This window comes from Gossypium arboreum, chromosome 7, assembly GCF_025698485.1.
Source record: "Gossypium arboreum isolate Shixiya-1 chromosome 7, ASM2569848v2, whole genome shotgun sequence".
NCBI classification, from domain to species: Eukaryota; Viridiplantae; Streptophyta; class Magnoliopsida; order Malvales; family Malvaceae; genus Gossypium; species Gossypium arboreum.
In genome coordinates, this window is record NC_069076.1 from 78,450,144 (window position 1) to 78,466,584 (window position 16,441).

Here is a 16,441-nt window from a genome sequence, read left to right on the forward strand (position 1 = left end):
AAGTAAAGCGATTGAACCCACGTCACTTTGCTATCAATTGCTTGGATGATCATCAGGTGATGGTGTTGCTAAGTTTACCAGTTTTAAATTTTCCTAACTAAAGCAAAATTTTGAAATTTTACCGAGTAGTGTCTCTGAGTGAGAGAAAATGTTTGTTACTCAGGCGTACATACTGAAGATGATAGGGGGTACTCATGCTGGACGCCAACTCTACAAACATTTTACCAACAATATGTTTGCCACTTTTAAATAAGTACAAAAATATGTTAAAACATTGATTAAGAATTATTTTTTTATGAAAATGTTATCTAACAAGTTTGTTTGCTATTTAGATGGTGTACTTGTCTGGAAATCAAGAAGTCAGAAATCCTTGTTGTGTACTGATGAGTCACTTAACTAACTAAAATCACAATAAAGGCAAGTGCACCTATAGAATAGTAGTATAGCTATGGTGAGTCGGAAATATCTTATCCACAAGGACTAAAAGTACTAGTAATTACCTTTTTTTCTATTATTTAGCCTATAAATTAAGGGGATATTTTTAATCTAAATTTAACTAAACTAATTACTAAGAACGCGACAGAGAGCGAATTAGGAAAATATTTGAAGAAAACCAATGAGATAGACAATACCCAGAAAAGAATCCACCTAGATTTCACTTATTATTCTAAATCTGAATTAAACGGTTTATTTACTTGTGCCTTGATCCGTAGAAATCCCTAAATTATGTTAATATCTCTTTCGAGAGTAAGAACAACTGACTCTAGGTTAATTAATTGAAATCTCTTTCTAATTAAAACCCCTATTGTCTCATTAACTCGATCTATGGATTCCTCTATTAGATTTGACTCTAATCTAGTAGATTAATGTCATCCAATTTCTAGGATTGCATGCAATTCCACTCAATTATGCCAGATCTACTCTTAAATATGGACTTTTGCTCCACTAAAATAAACACATCACACTTGAATTAATATCCTGAAAATATTAAAGCAAGAAATAAGCATACATAATTGAGAACAAGAATCAAATATTTATCATGTAATTCATAAAATCAAATAATAAGATCCATCATAGGTTTCATCTTCCCTAGATATATAGGAAATTTAGTTCATAATCTGGGATGGAAACATCTCAAAATTAGAATAACAACAAGATATAAGAAACGCAATAAAACTTCAAAGAAAATTTAAATGGAGATCTTCAATCTTGAAGGAGACCTACTTTTGAGTTGATTCCGACAGTGTTCTTCGAGTAATTTCTTCGATCTACTCTGCATGCCCTTTTTTAGTCCCCTTCTAATATGTATTTATAAACTTTAGAATGCTTAGAAACCCTAAAATTAGTTTTTTTTGCGTAAAAGAGAAGCAGGGTTCAAAATTGACACGGGTTGGCACATGGGTATGTGGCCAGCCCGTGTGTGCCCAACCCGTATGGAAGTGCCCAGGCCGTGTGGTTTCTGAAAATAGTTCTTTTTGTCCGATTTTGGCCCATTTTTTGCACCTTTCACTCTCTATGCTCACCTAAGTATAGAAACATAAATTTAAAGGATTAGGAGCATCAATAAATCATCCAAAAACATGCCAAGCATGGGATTAAAACATGTTACTTTTGTGGTTTATCAAATATCCCCACGCTTAAGCATTTTCTTATCCTCAAGCAAAATCCTCAACTCATAATTAAAATTAAACTTTCTCAACTCATAATTCTCATCAATAATGTTTTGTCATAATTCACAAATAATCATACATTGATAATTCAACTAAAAGAGCACTAAAGATTTAAACAATCCAAGTTGAACATTTTTAAAGCATGAAAACATAGGTATTTCCCTTTATCTAAGTAATTACCTTTAATTCAAAATTGACAAGATTGGACATCCTCATTAAAGATTCACTCAAATCACTCATAGTGTTTAAGGTTCAAAAATTAAGCACTCAAAAGTCAAATATGAAAATCAAATCTCCACCACTATAAAATGAGATGATACACAAATCAAAAGGTCTTTAAGAGGTTGTAATGGGGCTTAGGTTAAAGGTTTGGAGAAAGGCTGAAAAAGAGGGTTATAATCGAGATCGAATTAATAAATTACCAAACTAGAAAAATAACAAATGCTAAATTACAAATAATTACATCAATCGGAACTATTCAAGAATAACATGAGCTTCTTCTCAAAATAACTATATATGTATTTTTTTTCTTTTTTTTGATGATTTATTTTATATGTAAATAAGAAGAAATAATTCAGCAACTTAATCAAAAGGCTTAATTAGGCAATTAACCAAATCAAATCTAGATAAAAATGGAGTCAATAAAACGGGAAAAATTCTCAATGAACAAAAAATGAGTTATGGGTTATCATTAATGGGTAAATCAAGAAACGATGTGTTAGGCTCAAAGGGGTTCACTAAGGGTTAATTATGAAGGTAGGCTTTTTATGGGATAAGTGAGTTAAAACTTAAGTGCCTTTATCATCTCAGTATATCAAATCAAATGTGTGGTCTCGACATCCATAATTGAAGCAAGTTCTAGAACAAATCAATATTGACACACTCATAACCAATAATAAAATGAGCAAGAAAAGTGTATGCTCTAAAGGCTCAAAATCTCACAAAAAATTATGGTTTTTTATATCAATCTTGCAAATCTCAAACTTCAAGGTAATACCTCAATTCAAGAAACAACCTAAAATTTTTAATTCTGAAAATAGACTTATCATACTTGGCTCTCTCTTGTCTTAAAGTTTAAACAATCAATGCACAGATATCTATGAATTTAATCTAAAGCATATTAATGATAATCACAAATCGATAAGAATTCATTCTAATAGTAATATGAGAAAATTACTTGAACACAAGACATAATTCAGGGATTTTCTAATAATCATATAAATAACCTTCCCACACTTAAGATGTACATTGTCCTCAATGTACAAAAAAAAAAAAAACCACAGTAGAAACAGAATATCATAAGAGAGGGAGAGAATTGAAACTGCCCTGAATATTGGATGAAATCCCCCGAATAGTGAAAAGCGGAATTGTAGACAAATCTTAAACGTAGTGCATGATTCTGAGCAAGCTATTAAGAAAATAAACACAACTAATGGAGAAGATTAAGGGATTATACTCGATTAGAAACAGCCATAATAAATAAAAATGGAGTTCAAAATATAAAAGCAAAAGAAGTCTAAAAAAAAAACAATAAACCTAAAAATAGAAATAAAACTAAAACTAAAAATAAAATAAAATAAATGGACTCAATGGTCCTCATCATCAGACACATCAGTGTCGTAAGTTATTGGCGCAGAGAGGAGATATGGAAATACTGACAGATCTTTTGTAATGTCGCGTCAAGACTGTCAAACCTTTGAGCGCACTATTGCTCGAAGTGAGTGAGCCGCTCAGAGATGTCCTCTGAAGTAGGAGTAGTAGGAATAAGGCGGTGACTCGAAGGTGGATTCTATGTTGGTCCTCATGATGGAGAGGAACACCATCAGTGAAGTCCTTGGGTTCATCTGAGCGTTAGAATAAAACAATTGATACTAAAAGGGATTGATGGTCGCTAAACTAACTAAAAATTTGACTAAGGCAAGCGCATCTATCGAACAGTAGTATAGTTATGGTGAGACCGAAAATATCGTATACACAAGGACTAAAAGTACTAGTAATTACTATCTTTTTATTATCTAGCCTAAGAATTGAAGGGATGTTTTCTAAACTAAACTTAATTATCTAATTAACTAAGAACGCGACAGAGATAAAAGTTGGAAAATATTCTTTGGAAAACCGATGGAGAAGACAATACCCAAGGAAGAATCCAGCTAGACTTCACTTATCACTTCTGAATTAGACGATTTATTCACCTGACTTAATCCATAGAAATCCCTGATTTATGTTAATATCTCTCTCGAGACTAAGAACAACTGACTCTAGGTTGATTAATTGAAATCTCTTTCTAATTAAAACCCTTATTGTCGCATTAACTCGATCTATGAATTCCCTTATTAGATTTGACTCTAATCTGGCAGATTTATGTCGTCCTATCTCTAGGATTGCATGCAGCTCCGCTTAATTATGGAGGATCTTCTCTTAAACAGGGACTTTTGCTCCACTGAATAAGCACATCAAAACCTGAATTAATATCCTAAAATATTAAAACAAGAATTAAAACTCACAATTAAGAATAAGAACAAGTATTTATCATATAATTCAAATAGTAATAAGATCTATCTTAAGTTTCATCTCCCTTAGGTATTTAGGGGGTTTAGTTCATAATAATAGAGAAAAACATCTCAAATTTGGGAAAAAAAACATAAAGAAACCCAAAGAACTTCTAAGGAAATTGAATGGAGATATTCAGTCTTGAAGTAGATCCTACTTTCGAGCTGATTCCGATGGTTGTCCTTAAGTAATTTCTGATTTCTACTCTACGTGTCCCCTTTGACCCTCTTCTAGGGTGTTTATATAGACTTTGGAATTCTTTAAAACCCTCAAAATTAGCCTTTTTCGAGTAGAATTAGACTTGGGCTCGAAAGGGACACGGTCGTGTGGCACGCCTGTGTGATGGTGTTTAGGTCGTGTGTAATTTTGAGTTGGTTTTTAGTCGAGACAGTCATGACACACGGGCGTGTGGCCTGTCCGTGTGTATCACACGGGCGTGTGGTTTACCCATGTGAAATACTGAGATAAGCCCATTTTGTCCGTTTTTGGCCCGTTTCTTACTTTTTTCACCTTCCTATGCTCACCTGAGTATAAAAAATGAAATTAAAGGATTAGGAGCATCAAATTCACTAAATCTTATGATAAATTATCCAAAAATATGCCAAGCATGGGATAAAAATATGTATATATTATGACTTATCAAATATCCCAACAGCTAAGCATTTGCTTGTCCTCAAGCAAAATCCTCAACTCACAATTAAAATAAATCCTTCTCAACTTATAGTTCTCATCAATAATGTTTCAAAGTAATCCACAGATAATCATATATTGAGAATTCTACTAAAAGAACATCAAAGTTTCAAACAATCCAAGTTGAGCCTTCATCTAAGTAATCACTTTTAATTCCAAATTGACAAGAGTTGACATCCTCACTAAAGATTCACTCAAATCACTCGAAGTATTTAAGGTTCAATAATTAAGCACTCAATAGTCAAACATGAAAAGTTATTACCATAGGCTTGCATGAAAATCAAATCTCTACCACTATAAATGAGATGATACACGAATCAAAAGGTCTTTAACAGGGTTGTAATGGGTCTGGGTTCAAGGTGTGGGTAAAGGCTGAAAAAGAGGGTTAGAATCGAGATTAATTTAATAAGTTACCAAACTTAGAATATTAAAGCTAATGACTGAATTACAAATAATTGCCAGAATTAAAACTATCCAAAACTAATGAAATGAGCTTTCTTTTCTCAAAATAATAACTCTAACTTATCCAAGCTCTTTATAACAAATGTAATTATCTGAATATAAATATACATTTTTTTTTTAAGAATAAGAACAAGTACAGTAATGGAAAGTACATAATAAGAAATAATTCAGCAACTGGAATGAACGAACATTAGTTAGGTAGCTAATCAAATCAAATCTCGATACAAGTGAGTCAATGAAAAGGGAGAAATTCTTAACGAATCAAAAATGGTTAAGTTGTGGGTTAACTTAAGGGGAAAATAAAAAACAATGGTTAAGGCTCAAAGAGGTCCACTAAGAGTCAATTATGTGGGTAGGCTTTTTATGGGGTAAGTGGGTTAAAACCTAAGTGCCTTTATCATCTCAGTATATCAAATCAATGGTGTGGTCTTGACATGTATAATCGAAGCAAGTTCTAGAATAACAAATCAGTATTGACATACTTATAAGCAACAATAAAAGTGAGCAAGAAAGTATATATGTTCTAAAGACTCAAGATCTCATAAAAATTATGGCTTTTGATGTCAATCCTATGAATTCAAAACTTCAAGATAATACCCCAATTCAGGGAAACAACTTAGGAATTTTAATTCTCAAAGGTCAACTTATCATGCTTGATTCTCTAATATCTTAAGGTTAAACAATCAATGTACAATTACTTATAATTGAATTCAAAACATATCAACAAAAATTATAAATCAATCAGAATTCACTCTAATAATAATATGAGAAAATTATTTGAGAATGAGATAAAATTTCAAGGATTTTCTAATAAACATATAAATAACCTCTCCACACTTAAGATGTACATTGTCCTCAATGTACGAAGATAGATAATAATAATATAAGTATAAAATCAGGAGAGAGGGAGAGAAGCGAAATTGCCCTGAATGTTTTTGATGAAATCCTTGGAATAGTGATAGCTAGAGTTGTAGATAAGGCTAATGAAAGACATGATTCTGAATTACTAATAAGAAAATAAACACCACTGTGGAAGAGAATTAAGGGATTACTTAATAATAACCACAAAGATAAACATAGTTTAAAATATAAAATAGAAGTCTTCAAAAAGTAAATAAAAGAAAAATAAAAACAAAAATAAAATAAAAATAAATAGACTTAGAGGTCCTCATCATCAGATGCGTCAGCATCACGAAATGGTGGTAGTGGAGGCGAGATGTAAAAGTGCTGGCAGATCTATTGCAGAGTTGCATCGATGCTCTCGAACCTCGTAAAACACTGTTGCTCGAAGCAAGTGAGTCGCTAGGTTATATCGGTCACGGTGGCAGCAGGAGGTCGGTGACTCAGTAGTGGCCACGGGTGTGGGTCCTCGTGAGGGGAAGGTTGGTGTTTTGTGCAGGAATGGGGGTTAACGGGGTGGTGGATAGTCGGTTGAAGAGGAAGAAGGGGGACAAGGGAAAGGAAAGGGGAAGAAAGAAAGAAAAATGGGGAGAAAGGGTGGGGGAAGGGAGGAAAGGAAGAAAAAAAAGGGAAGGGAAGTGTGGTGGCCGGCGGTTGGTCGAAGATGAAGGGGGAGGGACTTGCGGCGGTGGCTGGTTGGTGAAATTTTGAGAAGAAGACAAAAAATAAAATTTTAGGGTTTTGGGGAGTTAAATGGGACACGGTCGTGTGAGGCCCGTGTTGGGTCACACGGCTGTCTCACACGCCCATGTGGCTCTAGTATTGTCCATGTGCGTCGCGAGAATTTAATGACTATTCATCACACGGCCACGGACACGCCCGTGTGGTTCATACAGCCATATCGCATGGCCGTGTGCTACGTTGTTCACTTCTCCTACACTCGTGCGGTCTCTCGCACGCCCGTGTGTCCAAACACACCACCGTGTGGTTCGCCCTTGTATCTCTCTGACCTATTTAAAATTTGAAAGTTTAGCTCCAGTTTTCACATGGCCTAGAACACGCCAATGTGTCCAGGCCGTGTGGCTTGAGTTTATGGCCGTGTGTATGTCAATACTTGGGAATTTTTAGCCCTGTTTCTACACGGCCAAGGACACACCCGTGTGCCCAGGCCGTGTGAGTTACAGTACCTGTTTAAAAACACGAAAAATAGATAAAATAAATGGGTTAGTGGTATTAGTGCTCGGGTTGCCTCCTGAGAAGTACTTATTTATAGTCTAAGCTCGACTCACCTCGTATTTGTATGGTCATGGTGGTTCGAGGAGTTGAAACTCCTCTAAGATTGCATGCAACTCTGCTTAATTATGGAGGATCTACTCTTAAACAGAGACTTTTGCTTCACTTAATAAGCACATCAAAACCTGAATTAATATCCTGAAATATTAAAACAAGAATTAAAACTCACAATTAAGAATAAGAACAAGTATTTATCATATAATTCAAATAGTAATAATATCTATCTTAGGTTTCATCTCCCTTAGGTATTTAGGGAGTTTAGTTCATAATAATAGAGAAAAACATCTCAAATTTGGGAAAACAACAAAACATAAAGAAACCCAAAGAACTTCTAAAGAAATTGAATGGAGATCTTCAGTTTTGAAGTAGATCCTACTTCCGAGCTAATTCCGATGGCTGTCATTGAGTACTTTTTGCTTTCTACTCTGCGTGTCCCCTTTGATCTTCTTCTAGGGTGTTTATATAGACTTTAGAATGCTTCAAAACCCTAAAAATTAGCCTTTTTCGAGTAAAATTAGACTTGGGCTCGAAAGGAACACGACCGTGTGGCACGCCCGTGTGATGGTGTTCAGGCCGTGTGTAATTCTGAGTTGGTTTTTAGTTAACACGGCCATGACACACGGGCGTGTGGCCTGCCTGTTTGTATCATACGGGCGTGTTGTTTACCCATGTGAAATACTGAGATAAGCCTACTTTGTCCGTTTTTGGCTCGTTTCTTGCTCTTTTCACCTTCCTATGCTCATCTGAGTATAAAAAATGAAATTAAAGGATTGGGAGTATCAAATTCACTAAATCTTATGATAAATTATCCAAAAATATGCCAAGCATGGGATAAAAATATGTATATATCATGATTTATCAGGGATCCACTCCACGACGCCGCTCGATCATCTTTATGTGTATCATACTTGAGATTTCCTGTGGGAACATCTAGCAGACAAGTGTGAGGGTGGAGGACTGCTCTGGTGTGCCTAGGAAACTGAGAGTAGGAGATATGGGTGACGGGCCTCGGCGGAAGTGCTTAAGGAGGAGGTCCCACCATGGGTCTTCCACTTTTTTGAAACGGGGATGATGACTTTAGACTTGCTGCGTGTGTTCGTCATGGTGTGCCTGAAAGTCAAATATTTCATCAATAAACAAAGCATCACCAAACAAATATGCAAACTAGGTTGAGAAGATAAAATTCAAGTAGTTCAAATAGCAAATTACTCTTAAAATAATATATACGAATATCCGAGCATGCAAAAATGATATCGTAAAATTATCATGAAGCAATTGATTAAACAATAAAAGCAGATCATGACATACTTAAAGAAAAAATAATAAAAAAATAGAAATACATTAAGAAATAAACAATTCCAATGCTAAGACAAATAGAAGCAGCGAAGAATTAATGTAACTAAGGAATAATTATCATACGGATTGAAAACAGTAACAAATAGAACCTGAAAAATAATACTAATAAGCAATAAAGAAATACAATAATAGAATAAATAAATAAATAAGAAAAAATAAATAATAATAATAGTAATAATATTAATAGCTAAATAAAATAGAGGGGCAAAATTGGTTGACAGACGGTGATAGGGGCAGTGGTTGAAACTACAAGAGAGGGACGGTGCAAAGGTGGTTGGTCGGGTCAATGTGCGTGAATGGTAGTTGCGGCATGGGTGGTTCGACTTGAGGGAAAGGAAAAGGGAATGTGGATGGTTGTTGCAAGGGGAAGGGAAGAGGGGGTAGAATGAGAGGGAAAGGAGGGGACTATGTCGCAACATGGGTAGTTCGAGAATGAGAGGCTTCAGGGTGAGGGGCATGCGACTGGGGAAAGGGAAGGATGACGGAGGAGGGTGGTTGTGTACGAGGGTCGACGAGGGTGCGAGGGTGGCTGCTGGTGCGAGGATAGGTAATAGGGAGGCGAGGGGGGTTCGAATGGAGGGGAAATGAATGAAAAGGATGAGGGAAGGGCTGCTCTAGTCGGTAGTGGCCGGAAATGAGGTGATTTCGGTAGGACGACTGTTAGGGTTGGGGCTGGGGGAAGAAGAAAAAATTTAGAAAAAATAATTTTGGGGTTTGCTTTAAAAAGTTGAAAGGATGGTTTTTAGGCCCGTGCTGGGCCACACGGTCGTGTCACAGGCCCGTGTGTTTTGTTTTCAACCTGTATTTGTCTAAAGAGAACTAGCCCAATCTTCATACGGCCTAGGACACGCCCGTGTGTCCAGTCCATGTGGCACACATGGCCGTGTGCATTCTCTTTTGCTTCTCCCACGCCCGTGTGACCTCTCACATACCGGTATGGCTAATTTGTGTTTTACACATGGCTGTTTGTCTTGCCCGTGTAACTCTCTGACTTGTTTTAAAATTAAAAATTTTAGCTCCAGGTTTCAGACGGCCTAGGACACGCCTGTGTGTCCAGGTCATGTGGTCCATACGGCCGTGTCACAAGCCCGTGTGGACTATTTTAGGCTATTTCTCTGTCGACTTTTGAAAAAATTAAGTCTCAAGCTCAACACTGCCAAGGACAAGCCCGTGTGTCCAGGCCGTGTAACTCACTGTCAATTTTTTTAAAAAATTTAAAACTAAGTCTAAAAATTCCACATGGCCAGGGACACGCTTGTGTGTCCAGGCCATGTGGGTTACACGGCCGTGTCGCCAGGCCGTGTAACTCAATGTCGATTTCTTTAAAATGTTTAAAACTAAGTATGAAATTTCATATGGCCAAGGACACGCTCGTGTGTCCGGGCCGTGTGGGTTTTAAAAACTCAATTTTTTTTATTTTGAAAATTAATTAATTTTAAAAAAAATCATGAAATAAAATTAAGAAAATTAGCAGTGTTAACACTCGGCTTGCCTCTCGAGAAGTAATTATTTAAATTCTAAGCTCGACTTGCCTCGTATTCGCATGGTTACGGTGGTTTAAGAAGTCGAAACTCCTCTTTCTCGCAATCAATTCTAGTACCAAAATACGGTTTGAGTCGAGTAATATTTACCTTAAAAGTGTTGAATTCAGAATGAGTTACCTTGACTGTACCGTATGGGAAGACATCAATACCGTAAAAGCAGTTGCTCTGTTTGCATTAAGCCCTGAAGTGGTAATACGGGGGTCCATTTTTTCTAACAGTACCTGGTCCCCAACTTTAAATTGGTTCGTCCCATCCTTAAGCTCATCATGGCGTCGTTTTGGTTCTGCATTGTGTATTTCTTCTTGACATGTGTCCGCCATTCATCTAGTTCATCGATTTCTAGCATTCGTTCTTCATGAGTCATTCTATTTTTTTCATATGGACTAGAATGTGGCTCTATCACTTTTTTTTGAGGCGTTTCCTGTAAAGAATGTTGAGCAACAAGGTTACTCATATTAATAGAACTCGTATGATCATATCGATCACTAGATGTCCTAACAGAGTCACGAACTTGGAGAGTGATCGTGTCATCTCCTATATGGAGTATTAGTTCACTTGTACTAACATTAATAATTGTTCTGACAGTTGCTAAAAAGGTTGTCCTAAAATTAAGGGTACGTCACTATCCTCATCCATGTCTAAAACAACAAAATCAATTAGGAATATAAATTTATCAATTTTCACAAGTACATCTTCAACAATACCCCTAGGAAATCTAATGGTTCTATCTGCTAATTGAATACTCATCGTAGTTTGTTTGGGTTTCCTAATACTTAGTTGCTTAAACATTTTATAGGGCATGACATTAATTCTAGCCCCTAAATCAGCCGAAGCATTATTAACATTTAAACTACCAATTAAACAAGGAATAGTAAAACACCCTAGATCTTTTAATTTGTTGGGTAATTTGCTCTACAAAATGGCGGAGCAAACTGTATTTAGCTCCACATGTGACAAATCATCTAACTATCGTTTGTTTGCCAAAAGCTCTTTTAAAAATTTAACTAAATTGAGCAACTGCGAAAGAGTTTCAATAAACAGTAATTTAATATGTAACTTTTTCAAAAGTTTAAGAAATTTACCAAACTTTTCGTTTGTGTAGTCTTTCCTTGTCGCGTTGGGATATGACACACGAGGTTTATATTCCTTACTGACCAATTCTTAACTATTTTGGCTTATCTCAACCTTACCTTTACTTACCACACTTTCTTGCCTTTCTTCTGGTTCAGATTTAACTAACCTTTTTTCATCTTGCACAGTGATTGCATGAAGTTTCTTTCTTAGGTTAGTTTCGGTGTTGCTAGGCAAGCTACTTAGTGGTTTTTCTGAAATCAACTTAGCAAGTTGACCGATTTGATTCTCAAGTCCTTGAATCGACACTTGTTGATTTTTATATGTTGTTTCGGTGTTTTAGAAGCGGGTTTTTGACACCAAAATAAACTTCGTCAACATCTCCTCAAGGTTCGGCTTCTTCTCTTGCTGGTAAGATTGTTGTTGAAAGCCTGGAGGGGGTTGTGGTCATTGATTTCCTTGACCACCCTCAGAGGAATTGGGATGGTTTCTCCAACCTGCATTATAAGTGTTACTATAGGGATTATTGTAAGGTCTAGAATTATTACCTATATAGTTGATTTGTTCGTTCTCTGTGCCAGAGCTGTAGGATAGACATTTTGGATTGTCCATCCATCTCCATTCGTATCACACTGCATCACCGGATGTATTTGTGTTAAACCATATAAACCATTAATTTTCTTAATTAAAAGTTCTACCTAAATCGATAACATGTTGACTGCATCTACGTTAAAAGCACCGACTGCTTTCATCGGCTTTGTTCTCATAACTTGCCACTGGTAATTACTCATTGATATCTCTTTTATAAACTCATAAGCCGCTTCAGGTGTTTTGTTATTCAGAGTCCCACCGGTGGCTACATCGATCAGTTGCCTAGTTGAGGGATTCAAACCATTGTAGAAGGTTTGAACTTGTAGCCATAGAGGTAACCTATGGTGAGGGCATCTTCTCAAAAAATCCTTATACCTCTCCCATGCATCATATAGGGTCTTTAAATCCATTTGCACGAAGGAAGAGATATCATTAATCAATTTAACTATCTTAGCCGGTGGAAAATACTTCAATAAGAACTTTTTAGTCATTTGATCCTATGTAGTGATAGAACCTCATGGTAGGGAGTTCAACCACTGTTCAACCTCATTTCTCAATGAGAAGGGAAACAACCATAGCCAAATGGCATCGTAAAAAATGCCATTAATCTTGAAAGTGTCGCAAAATTCCAGAAAGTTGGCCAAATGAGTATTTGGATCTTCATCTTGCAAACCATCGAACTGAACAAATTGTTGAATCATCTGAATGGTGTTCGACTTCAGTTTTAAGTTATTCGTAGAAATAGTAGGTCTTACGATACTCGATTCAACCCTAGTTACAGTGGGCTTGGCATAGTCGTACATAGTACTAGGAGTAGGATTCTAATTTGCCGGATTCGCAGCAACCACTGGAGGTAGCTGATTATTCTTATTTTCAGCCATCTCCTCAATAATAACAATAACGTCTTTTTGCTTTTCCACTGTACTTCGTCGACTCCGTCTTGCTTCTCTACGATTACTACGAGCTGTGCTTTCAATTTCACTGTTGAATACTAAAGGGCCTGACGGGTTTCTTCTAGTTATAAACTAAAGAAATGATAAACCGTAAATTATACATATTTTTACTCCATTTTTAATGCATTTTATGGATGATTTCTCATTAGAATTGGTGAATTTGATGCTCCTAATGCTTTAATTTCATGTTTTATACGCAGGAGAGCACCAAGAGTCAAAAGGAGCCAAAAACGAGCAAAAAAAGGGACAAAAGGGACCAAGTCGAGAAGATGACAAGGCCTAAGCCTTGCCACACGGGCAGCTCACACGCCCGTGTCTTTTGAGGGTGTCGACCAAGGCTTTCACGATTTACACGGCCTGGCCATTGACCCACACGGCTGTGTGCAATTTAACAGATCGAACACGGCCTGACAATCATGTCACACGGCCGTGTCACACGGACGTGTCCCTGCCGAGCCCAAGTTAAGTCCAATTTCAGAAAATGCCACTTTGGAGGGTTTCTAGGCATTCCAAAGCCATAAATACACCCTAGAAGAGGGGGAAAATGGGAGATAGAGAAGGGGGAGTAAGGAATTACTCCAAGAAAGCCGATTGATCCATCTCAAAAGCCGGATTCATTATCAAGACTGAAGATCTCTCCTCAATTCCCCTTCAGGAGTTTTGGGTTTTCTTTATGTTTTGTATTCTTTATTCTTCTGAGATGTTTTCTTATTTAGTTATGAACTAAACCCCTAAATACCTAAGAGGAATGAAACCTAAGACGAATCTTGTTATTATTTTCTGAATCGTATGATAAATATTTAACTTGTTCTTAATTATGTGTTCTTAATTCTTGTTTTGATATCCCAGGATACTGATTCAAGACATGCTCTTATTCAGAGGAGGAATAGACCCTGTCTAAGAGTACTTTTTGTCATAATTAAGCGGAGTTGATTGCGCGCCTAGAAATAGGGTGACAAGATTTTGCCAGATCAGGGTGAAACCTAATAGGGGGATCCATAGATTGAGTTAATGCATCCCTAGAGTACTAATTAGAGAAAAGTCTCGGTTATTCAATCTAGGGATTAGACATTATTAGTCTTGAATAGGGATAATAAGATAACTTAGGGATCTCTACGGAACAAGTTGAATGAATAAATCGTCCGATTCGGAGCCAGAATAACAAGTAAAGTCTAGGTGGATTTTTCCTTAGGTATTGTCTCAAGTCAATCGATTTTCCCAAAGCAATTCCCCAATTCTTTTCTCTGTGCGTTCTTAGTTTAGATAATTAGTTAATTAAAACAAAACCCCATTATTCTTAGGCTAGATAATAAAAAGACAGTCATTACTAGTACTTTTGGTTCCCTTAGGTACGACATCCCGGTCTTGCCATTACTATACTATTGTTCGATATGTACGCTTGCCTTTTCGTCGTGATAATAGTTAGTCTAGGTTTAATCTTTATTATAAATATTTATTACTTGTTACGAATCACGCGATCAAGTTTTTGGCGCCGTTGCTGGGGAACTAAGATATTAGGAATGCTCAATTTTTATTACTTTAGCCATTTATTTTTCTTGCAATTTAATTTAATTTAATTTTTTTATTATTATTTATTAAATTACTTTTTCTTTCTCTTAGCAGGTTTTTATAGTTTATGACTAGAAGAAACCCATTGGGACCATTACTTTTTGACGAAGAAATTAATCGTACAGTTCGTAGAAATCAAAGAAAAATAAGGCACAGCTTACGATACACGGAGAACGAGCAAGAAGACGATACTCAACTCCCAACCGACGAAATGGCTGAAAACCTAGGCAATCAGCTACCTCCTGCAATTGCGGCTAATCAAAATCCTGCTCTACGTACTATGTATGATTATGCTAAACCTTCTTTAACAGGAACTGAATCTAGCATAGTTAGACCGGCTGTAGCTGCAAATACTTTTGAACTAAAACCTAACATAATTCAAATGATACAGTAGTTTGTTCAGTTTGATGGTTTGCAGGATGAAGATCCCAACGCTCACTTATCAAATTTTCTGGAATTTTGCGATACATTTAAAATCAATGGTGTTTCTGATGATGCCATTCGTCTTCGGTTATTTCCTTTTTCATTGAGGAACAAAGCTAAACAGTGGTTGAACCCGTTACCACGAGGGTCAATTACTACTTGGGAACAAATGACCGAAAAAATTTTACTAAAATACTTTCCATCAGTTAAAACGGCTAAATTACATAATGATATCTCTTCTTTTGTGCAGATGGATTTAGAAACACTTTACGATGCATGGGAGAGATACAAAGACTTACTAAGAAGGTACCCTCACCATGGGTTACCACTTTGGCTGCAAGTACAAACATTCCACAACAGTCTGAATCCCTCGACTTGGCAAATGATTGACATAGCTGCTGGCGGAACCGTCAACAACAAAACACCTGAAGAGGCTTATGAATTCATTGAAGAGATGTCACTGAATAACTATCAGTGGCAAGTCATGAGGACTAAGCTAACGAAAACAGCCGGCGTTTTTAACGTCGACTCAATTACTATGCTGTCAAATCAGGTAGAACTTCTCAATAAACAGATTGATGGTTTACTTAGTTCTACGCAGGTACATCCAGTAATGAAGTGTGACTCAAGTGGAGGAGGTGTGCATACAGAATATCAATCCTTCAATCCTACAGCCGAAGAGGAACAAGTCAACTATATGGGTAATAATAACTTTAGATCTCAAAATAACCCATACAGTAATACTTATAATGTAGGTTGGAGGAACTACCCAAATTTCTCTTGGGGTGGTCAAGGAAATCAAAAGCCACAAAATCCTCAGGGTCTTCAACAGCCACCTTATCAACAAGAGAAGAAATCGAACCTTGAGGAGATATTCTCAAAATTTATATCAATGTCAAAAATCCATTTCCAAAATACCGAGACAACACTTAAGAATCAACAAGCATCGATTCAAGGACTCGAAACTCAGATAAGCCAGCTTTCCAAACTAATCTCGGAAAGACCACCAGGAAATTTACTTAGTAATACCAAATCAAGAGAGCATGTCAAAGCAGTTACACTAAGGAGTGGGAAAGTGTTAACGGAATCTGAAAAGAAGTTAGCACAAGAAGTCGTGGAATGCGAAAAGAGGGAAGAAAAACCCGAAAATAGTGACAAACTAGTGCCAGAGGAATATACACCACCGGTTCCATATCCAGCAAAATTAAAAAAAGATCGCATCGATGCACAATTCGGTAAGTTTCTTGAACTTTTTAAGCAATTACATATCAACTTACCTTTTGTTGAAGCTATCTCGCAGATGCCTACATACGCAAAATTTTTAAAGGAGCTTCTAACAAATAAAAGGAAGTTTGAGGACTTATCTACA

General features: G+C 36.5%; 2 non-coding genes across 2 annotated transcripts; one reads left to right on the plus strand and one right to left on the minus strand.

Moving 5' to 3' along the window:
• The first annotated feature begins 12,463 nt into the window (after positions 1–12,463).
• Positions 12,464–12,570, plus strand: LOC128295823 (small nucleolar RNA R71). The gene has a single exon (XR_008286372.1). It is a non-coding gene; the product is annotated as a small nucleolar RNA R71 (small nucleolar RNA).
• Positions 12,571–15,290: 2,720 nt separating this feature from the next.
• On the minus strand, positions 15,291–15,396 carry LOC128296068 (small nucleolar RNA R71). The gene has a single exon (XR_008286616.1). It is a non-coding gene; the product is annotated as a small nucleolar RNA R71 (small nucleolar RNA).
• Positions 15,397–16,441: the final 1,045 nt, after the last annotated feature.